This window comes from Plecotus auritus, assembly GCF_963455305.1.
Source record: "Plecotus auritus genome assembly, chromosome: 9".
In the NCBI taxonomy this organism is placed as follows: domain Eukaryota; kingdom Metazoa; phylum Chordata; class Mammalia; order Chiroptera; family Vespertilionidae; genus Plecotus; species Plecotus auritus.
Window position 1 is genome coordinate 120,234,678 of NC_137783.1, and position 9,869 is coordinate 120,244,546.

Here is a 9,869-nt window from a genome sequence, read left to right on the forward strand (position 1 = left end):
GAAGTTCACCAACATCCCTTATCAGATTTGCCCTTAAGAATGGATCCTGTCCAGCCAGTGTGGCTCAGTTGGATAAGCATCGGCCCACGCACCAAAAGATCACTGGTTTGATTCCCGGTCAGGGCCCATGACTAAGTTGCGGGTTTGATCCCCAGTAGGGGGTGTGCAGGAGGTAGCCAATCAATGATTCTCTCTCATCATTGATATTTCTACCTCTCCCTTTCCCTTCCTCACTGAAATCAATTTAAAAAATATATTAAAAAAATAAAAATGGATCCCTCTGCCCTTATCAGGTGGATCAGTTGGTTGGAACTTTGTCCTGTGCACCAAAAGGTTGCAGGTTGGATTCCCAGTCAGGGCATATATCTAGGTTTCAATCTCCTGTTGGGGCACATACAGGAGGCAACCAATCAATCATTCTCTCTCTCTCTCTCTCTCTCTCTCTCTCTCTCTCTCCTTCCTCTCTCTCTAAAAATCAATTAATAAACAAAACAAAACATCTTCAGGTGAGGATTAAAAATAAAAGACTGGATCCTTCTGACAGCTATAATGAAGGTGAAGGTGAAGTCCTTATAAGCCATGGGCCTTTGGTTGGCATCAGTCTTGAAACACTACCTTAAATATCTGAAATATTAATTATAAAGCACTGCCATGACAAAGGACCTACATATACAGTTCTCCAAAGAGCACATACATATGAAAAGATGCTCACCATCACTAATCATCAGAGAAATTAAAACCACAATGAGATATCACCTCACATCTGTCAGAATGGCTCTCATCAATAAACCAATAAATGTTGTCAAGGCTGTGAAGAAAAGGGAACCCTCATGCACTGCTGGTGGGAATGCAGATTGGTGCAGCCACTGTGGAAAACAGTATGGAATTTCCTCAGAAAGTTAAAAATGAAACTGCTATATGACCCAGCAATTCCACTTCTGGGAATATACCCAAAGAAACCCAAAATACTAATTCGAAAAAAATATATGCACCCCTATGTTCATTGCAGCATTATTTACAATAGCCAAGATTTGGAAGCAGCCCTAGTGTCCATCAGTAGATGAGTGGATAAAGAAGTTGTGGCACATTTACAAAATGGAATAGTACTTGGCTGTTAAAAAGAAGGAAATCTTACCTTTTTGACAGCATGGATGAACCTGGAGACTATTATGCTAAGTGAAATAAACCAGACAAGGAAAGATAAATACCATATAATTTTACTTATATGTGGACTCTAATGAACAGAATAAATACACACACAAAAATAGAAACAGATCATAGATACAGAGAATAGATTGACAGGTGACAGAAGGGAGGAGGGTTTAGGGGGCTGGGTGAAAAAGGTGAAGGGATTAAGCAAAAACAAACAACAACAACAAACTCATAGACACAGACAACAGTATGGTGATTACCAGAGGGAAAGGGAGATGGAGGCAGGTAGAAAAGGGTAAAGGGGGGACAAATGGTGACTTTGGGTGGTGAACACACAATACAATACACAGACGATGTATTATAGAATTGCACGCTTGAAACCTATGTAATTTTATTAACCAATGTCACTACATTAAATTCAATAAAAATTTTAAAAATGAAAATTTAAAAGCTGCCACGATAGTCACTGCAGATAAATGGTTGCTGCAGAAAGACTCTGAGCGCGGTGGCCTGCAAGTGGATGGCCCCATCTCGTATTATGCCTCATCACTGAGTCAAGCTCCACCAGGGACTTTCATGAGAACTTTGTGTCATCTTTGTCTCAAGATGGATTTATTTTTCTTATTTAGGATCAAGGAGGATCAGCATTATTCATTATTCATTTTCCAGGTTACGTGGGCTAATTTTCCATAGTCAAGCAAGTCAAGGGTGTAAAATGATCTGTCTGTACAATGAGACTGTTCAAAGGGAACCTAAGCTAAGCTACCAGTGGCCACTGGGACTTGTACAAAAGCTCAGAGGGCACCTTCTTGCAAATCCTGGGATATTTTTCTCAGCTACCAGCACACACACCTTCAGATACAATGAGAATGATTTCCTCCTGGTATGACTTGCAAGGCAGCCTCAAGTTTCCCTTTCACTTCAGACATCAGCGCTGGTGCCCTCCAGGACCTCGACACTATAGAAATGTATCGATTCCAATACGTTCCTTTCTAACTTAGGTTTTTATTTTTAGACATCTGTAATTTTATTCATGGGATGTGTACATTAAGATAATTTGCCTTCCTAGAATGAGTGAGAGTCATTCCTTAAGGGTTACTGACTACCAACATAACGTTGAATTTTTTTCTTACTAGTTGCCTCCAAATATCTATTCTTTTCCCCTTCTTCCTTAAATTAGGGGCCCACAAACTTTTTCTGTACAGGGCCAGTTCTTTGCTCACAGTAGCTTCAAACGCTATGAAATGCCAATAAGCCTAATGCTATAGACTGACCTATATCCATCCCCTCCAAATTGATATGTGGAAGTCCTATTCCCCATTGTGACTGTCTCTAGAAATAGGGTCTTCAGGAGGTAATAAAAGTTAAATGAGTTATAAGGCTGGAGCCCTAAACCAATAGGACTGTGGCCTTATAAAAGGAGGGAGACCTCTCTACATTTAATATATTTCCTTATTGTGAGAATATATAGGAGAATAGTTAAAATAATTTGAAATTAAAAAATATTTTTAATCAGGACACAAACATTAAAATCTGTGAAGGAAAAGACTGACATAATTGATTATGTGTATTTAATACTCCACATGACAGACTGCATCAAAATAAAAGTAGAAGCAGCACAAGGGAGAAAATATTTGTAAGGTACATAGAGACCAATGGACTATTACCCGTAGCCTTAAGGAGAGCCACAAATAAATAGGAAAAGAAAAATCTCCAATAGAAAAATGAGCAAAGGAGATAGAAAGGTACTTCACAGAAGTAAAAATTATGATGGGCAATAAACATGATAATGTGATCAATTTCTCTGATAATCAAGAAAATGAACATGAAAACAATTTATCAAATTGGCAAAATTTTAAATAATGATAACAATAACCATTTGGATAAGGAAACAGGTGTTGATGGGAATGTAAATTGGCATGGTCTTGTTGGGAGACAATGTGCTAGCATCTACCCAAGTCCTAAAGGTGCTTATACTTGAAAGGGCATGTGTACTCAAGTTATCTATTCAAAAAAAAAATGTGCACACAATGTTCCATAGGAGTGTATTTGTATAAAGGTGATTATTGCAGTATAGCTTGTCATTGTAAAAAGATGGAAATAACTTAACTATTAATTTTAACATTCAGAGGAAAGAATAACTGATGATACATTTAAATTATGAAATGCTATGTGGCATTTTTAATGGAAATAATTATGACTTGAAATGGAAAAATATCCCACATCCTATTATTAGGAGATACATGATAGATGATAGACAGATAGATAGATAGATAGATAGATATGAAGAAAAACAAAAAGATAATAGAAAATAAGTCAATTATATAAAAATAAATAGAATAGAAACAAATCTATTGTAAGACTCAGGTATCTTTTTACTATTTGAAATAGTAATGCATCTTGCAATTTCTAGCATGTCATAATTTAACTGGTAGTGTTTTCCTTTCTTAGATGTTCAGAAAATAATGGTACTTTTAAAAATAGATGCATCTTAGAGTCAATACAGCATAGGAAGATGGATAGAAGATGGATAAATAGACTATAGGGATAAGCACCAAAATGTTAGTAGTGCTTACCTTTACTTCTATGTGATTCTGTATTGTTTGAGCTTTTTACAGTGAAAAAGTATTCATGAACTAATTGTGTAAACATCTTTAGAATTGAGTTATCCTGTTAAATCTCTATTACTCTAAATCCTGTCTTGTTTTCTCTTTGTTTGCATTTGCCTGACATATCCCCACTTCATCCTTTTATTTTCAACCTTCCAATATCATTTTAAGTCATCTTGAGTGAGCAGTCATTGGATTGCTTTGTTGTTTTTACTCCACCTCAAGTCTTTGCCTATTTTTAAAGGGATTTAAAAGTGTTGACATTTGTTGACATAACTGTTTTGCCTGGTGTTATTTCTGTCATCTTGCTTAATGCCTTACATTTTTCTTTGTGTACTTTCTATTTTGTCTTTTGGTATATGGATAGTATTTTGTTTGCTTTTATCTTCTGCAATGATTTGGAAACTAAACTTTCTGCTTTAAATTATATGAGTGGTGACAAAATTATGAAGTAATCCTTAAATTCAAATGTATCAGCCAGGGGTTATCAGAAAAACAACTGTCTAGGATTCTAGGAATTAAAGGTTTAACACAGAAACTGGACACAAATTTGGAAGAGCGGGGTTTCGAAGGTCAGCAAATTTACCACCAAGATCTGAGCCAGAAGGTCTGAAGCAGGTGATTCTTGGGACGCACTAGAGAGCCACGGTGAAGTCTCAGGATTGCCATTTTGGTGGTTATAATTGTCTCAGGAGAACAATGACTTCTCCTTCCAGAACCATGTGGGGAAGGGAGTTCCTGGCTTCTCTGCAGCCATGATAACAAGTTAATAATAGACCACCAGAAGAGCATATTTGTTACTATATTAAAAGTAAACATTAGCCTTCCACTTCTCTTTATACGAAATGAGGAATCAAGTGTCCTTCCTATCTACTTTTCACCATTTCCATCACCCACTGCACACAGTTTTGTGAAGGGAAAGCCTAAGGAAGGCCAATCTTTTGTTTCCTTTTTGTCAATACCCTCTTTGTTTTTTTAAGGTTAAATCATTCTTTCTGTTAAAACTCTTTTACTTGCCAATATTTTTGTAGCTGTTGATTATTTTGGATAAAACACATTGAATGCACACTCAATTAGGTTGATTTTGTTTGTAAAGTTACAAATATTTTCATTTATTACTGCTTCAGTTTTTCATCCTTAATAGTACTAATTAATAAAATAGATCTGTTCTTCATCCTAGCTATTTTTATCTCTCATTTACATATCATTTTATTTTCTTCTATTTTCTGGTATAATTTCTTCAGGTTATCCTCTCCTTAATATACTTTTTCTGTAGTGTTATATTTGTTATTTTTCTATACCCAAGATGGATGACAATGTGTGCTACATTTTAAATTCCATGAAGTCATTTCTAATTTGGCCAATTGTATTTTCAATAAGCCTATTCCTATCTCATAAGAGAATTTCACTATTAGTTACTGCAAACACAAGGCAAATAGTTTTTAAAAATATTTTGATTTCCCACCAAAAAAACACACAACATCTATAGCAGAGGCAGAAAAATCTACATTTTATTCCAGAATAGTGGGCCTTTTTTCTCCTTTTTTATGTTTAAGTTAATTTTCATAGGCCTGTGCTTACTTCTCTCTCTCTTCAGTCATCTTTTTAGAGTGAGATATATTCAGGACAAGGCTGGAAACTTAAATATACTTCACCCAGCTCCAGGCTGGAAAGAGAAGATAGTAGGTTTTCTGTTTAGTGAATAAGCAGGCATCATATAGGAACCATTTTTGTACATCTGAACTGCTTTAAAGACTTCTCAGACACTGTTAAAGACAGCTGCTTAAGGGAAAGCCTCTCTAGGAAGCACGTAATCCATTAAATGCTCACAAATCAAATTATGGCTTCTGTCCTAAAGTAGGAATTAAAATATCTATAATGACAAGCTGGAAATCTGTGATACACTGTGGTGAGGCATTGCGAAAGCACTCAGTGTTGACTGCGAGAGGCCGGATGTCAATTCTGCCCCAATGTAAAGGAGATTACTTCATTTTCTCCAGAATCTGGATAATGCACACCTCTTGCCCACATACTGCAAGGACAGGCTGGTGTAGATAATGTCTAAATTCTGGGTCAAATATGAAAAAGATGTGACTACCTTGGAATAAATGGGTGGTTATTTGTGCTCCTGAAGATATGAAAGAAAAAAAAAAGACAAGTAGGATTAAAGACAAAAGTGCAATCATTTCCAGGCAAAGACTGAGCCAAGAAAGGGGCCCAGGTCCTCCCCTTTACCCAGAGCACCCTTCAGCCTTGGCATCCTGTCCCTTGAATCAGAGTCATTGTCTGGCTCTAATGCAAACACTAGCTCCATTGTGATTCTGCAGAGGCAGTCCCACTTGCACTGCCTGGGGTTGCTTAGGGCTTATCCCATTGAGCTGTGACTCAGGCAGACAGCCAGGAGGCTCTCTATCCAGGGTGGAGATTTGTGCTGATTTATTGCACAAGAGATGCCAGGTAAATCCCTTTGCTGTCCCATGGGAAGTGTCAAGTCAGGGGCAAAGTTTGGGTGCTCCCTGATTGAATCCAGGGGTTTGGGTCAGAATAGTTGGTGGCCACGACCTGCATTCTTATCTATATCTGCTTCTGAAGATACTTGGAGGGACCTTCAACTACCTGGAAAGTTCTAAAAAAATTCTATGTTCTGTTAATCAAGTGTCCTAAGGGGTTTTCATGAATTCTAGGGAATGGAGCAGTACTATTTGAAATAGATGAGGTTCACAAGATGATTTAGTTCAATGCTTCTTACACTCTCTGTGTATTGCACTTACATATGGACCAGGTATTGAGCCTGAAACCGAGGTGTGTGACCTTGACTGGAATCAAACCGAGGACCCTTCAGTTCAAGGGCTGACACTCTAATCACTGAGCCAAACCGGCTAGGGCAGAATCTGCATTTTTGATGAGCATTCCCAACTGATTCAAATGCAAGAGGGTCACACAACAAATCCCACTTAGAAAAATACTGACTTATGGGGGTGTTGGCAAAGTAAGCACTTGTATTACTCCGTTGCGATAAATGTCTGGGCCAACAATGGGTTCCTCAGCAATTGCAGGAGGAAAACTGTGTACATCCCCCTCCCACTGGGAGGCTGAGTGCTGCCTTACACCTAACAAGACTTTCTCAGCAAGCAGCGTTCTTGCAGACTCCAATTATATGCATTGCTGCTCAGTGAAGCTATTCCAAAGTCAAGGACAAACAGTAGCAAGTAAAGGGTCAGACTGATAAACTCAACTGGGAAATCCCAGTGACAGTGAGAAATAGTATATTATATCAATCAGTCACTGTCTGCCCACATCTCCACTGAGGAAAACTACCACACCCACACTTCCTGATTTCCAGGTGGCTCTATTAGTACCATAAGAAGGTGCATCCCTAACTATATTTGATTAGACCAAGGATGGGAACCTGAACCGAAGGCAGCCCATTCTCAGGTGAAATAGGACATGAACTGGCATGTTAGGGTGAACCAGGCCAATCAGATTACCTCTCCTGGGAATGTGAATTGGGAAACATGTAGAACTCAAACCAGTTATCAGTCGGTCATAGTTCATCAAAAGGTCATGTCATAGCAAGAAAGGCTGGAGGAGCGTGATGAACCATGACAAAGGATGCTGGAGAAAGCAAAGCAGATATGTAGAGAGAAACAGAATTTCAAGAAAATTTGAGAAATGAGAAAAAAGAAAAACTTGGTTAAGAGCCCTAGGTAAAAGCGGATTTAAATGCTCTCCAGCTCAAGGAACATGTAGCCTTACTTGAGCAAGCTTGAGGGGATCTCCATTCCTGAAATACCCATAAACAATGGAATGGGTCCAACATTAGACTGAATCTTTATGCCCCGTTTCCCCAATTCATGCATTGAAATCTAACTCCCAACGTGATGGTATTAGGAGATAAGACCTTTGGAAGGTGATTAGAGGCCTCATGAATTGGATTAGAGACCTTATAAAACAGGCCTCAGAGAACAATTTACCCCTCCACTATGTGAGGACACATAGATATGGCTATCTATGACCCAGAAAGGGGGCCTTCACCAGACGCTAAATCTGCCATCGCCTTGATCTTGGACTTCCTGCCTCCAAAACTGTTGTTTATAAGCCACCCAATTTATGATACTTTGTTTTAACAGCCTGGATGGACTAAGACAAACATTTAATGAGCTCTTATTACATGCAAGGTACTTGCTAACTGTTTAGTGTATCCTTTTTCATTTACAGTCACAATAGCACTACAATATACACGTTATGTGCTTGTCTATTCTACCTCATCATCCTTACTTTAGAGATAAGGAAGATGAATAGATTGACTAGCTCTGCCCTGTCCAATATGGTAGCCACTAGTCACATGTGGCCCCAAAGCACTTAAAATATGGTGCCATAGGTATAAAATTCACACCAAAGTTTGAAATTTAGTACAAAAATTTAAATAAGAATGTAAACCATCTCACTAATTATTTTTTACTAGAGGCCCGGTGCACAAAATTCATGCACGGGGGAGGAGGGTGTCCCTCAGCCCAGCCTGCACCCTCTCCAATCTGGGACCCCTTGAGGGATGTCCGACTGCCCATTTCGGGATCGGGCCTAAACGGGCAGTCGGACATCCCTCTCACAATCCAGGACTGCTGGCTCCCAACTGCTCGCCTGCCTGCCTTCCTGATTGCCCCTAACCGCTTCTGCCTGCCAGCCTGATCACCCCCTAACCACTCCCCTGCCAGCCTGTTTGCCCCTAAACTGTTCTCCCCTGCAGGCCTGGTCCCCCCCCAACTGCCCTCCCCTGCAGGCCTGGTCACCCCTAACTGCCCTCCCCTGCAGGCCTGGAAACCCCTAACTGCCCTCCCCTGCAGGCCTGGTCACCCCTAACTGCCCTCCCCTGCAGGCCTGGTCCCCCCCAACTGCTCTCCCCTGCAGGCCTGGGTCCCCCCAACTGCCCTTCCCTGCAGGCCTGGTCCCCCCCAACTGCTCTCCTCTGCAGGCCTGGTCCCCCCCAACTGCCCTCCTCTGCAGGCCTGGTCACCCCTAACTGCCCTCCCCTGCAGACCTGGTCCCCCCCAACTGCTCTCCCCTGCAGGCCTGGGTCCCTCCCAACTGCCTTTCCCTGCAGGCCTGGTCACCCCCAACTTCCCTCCTTTGCCGGCTTGGTCACCCCTAACTGCCCTCCCCTGCTGGCCTGATTGTCCACAACTTCCCTCTCTTGCAGGCCTGGTCCCTCCCAACTGTCCTCCCCTGCTGGCCATCTTGTGGTGGCCATCTTGTGTCCACATGGGGGCAGGATCTTTCACCACATGGGGGCAGCCATCTTGTGTGTTGGAGTGATGGTCAATCTGCATATTACTTTTATTAGATAGGATAGAGGCCTGATGCACGGGTGGGGGCCAGCTGCTTTGCCCTGAAGGGTGTCCCGGATCAGGGTGGGGGTTCCCTTGGGGCGTGAGGCGGCCTGGGCGAGGGGCCTGTGGTGGTTTGCAGGCCGGCCACGACCCCTGGTGACCCAAGCAGAGGCCCTGGTATCTGGGGTTTATTTATCTTCTACAATTGAAACTTTGTAGCCTGGAGCGGAGCCAAGCCTTCTGCTTGCTCTGTGGTGGCAGCCATTTCTATTGGGATTTATGTATCTTCTATAATTGAAACTTTGTAGCCTTAAGTGGAGGCCTGGGCCGGCCAGGGTGTGCGGAAAGCTTGGCTTCCTCCATCACCGTGGGCAACCCTAGCCTCCTGCTCTTTCCAGCTCCATGGCTGCCGCCATTTGTGTTTGGATTTATGTATCTTCTATTATTGAAACTTTGTAGCCTTGAGTGGAGGCCTAGGCCGGCAAGGGCAGGCGGAAAGCTTGGCTCCCTCCATTGCCAGGGAAACCCAAGCCTCCCTCCTGCTCTCTGTGGCCATAGCCATCTTAGTTGGGTTTATTTGCATATTCGCTCCTGATTGGCTTGTGGGTGTGGCTTGTGGACATTGCTTGTGGGTGTAGTGGAGTGATGGTTAATTTGCATATTACTCTTTTATTAGATAGGATTGGTAAAATGTTGAAAGGACATATGTGCTATCTCTAAATGTAATAGATCGTCTTTTACTTTTGCTCTTGGAAGCCACCACCATACTGGAAATAAGTGG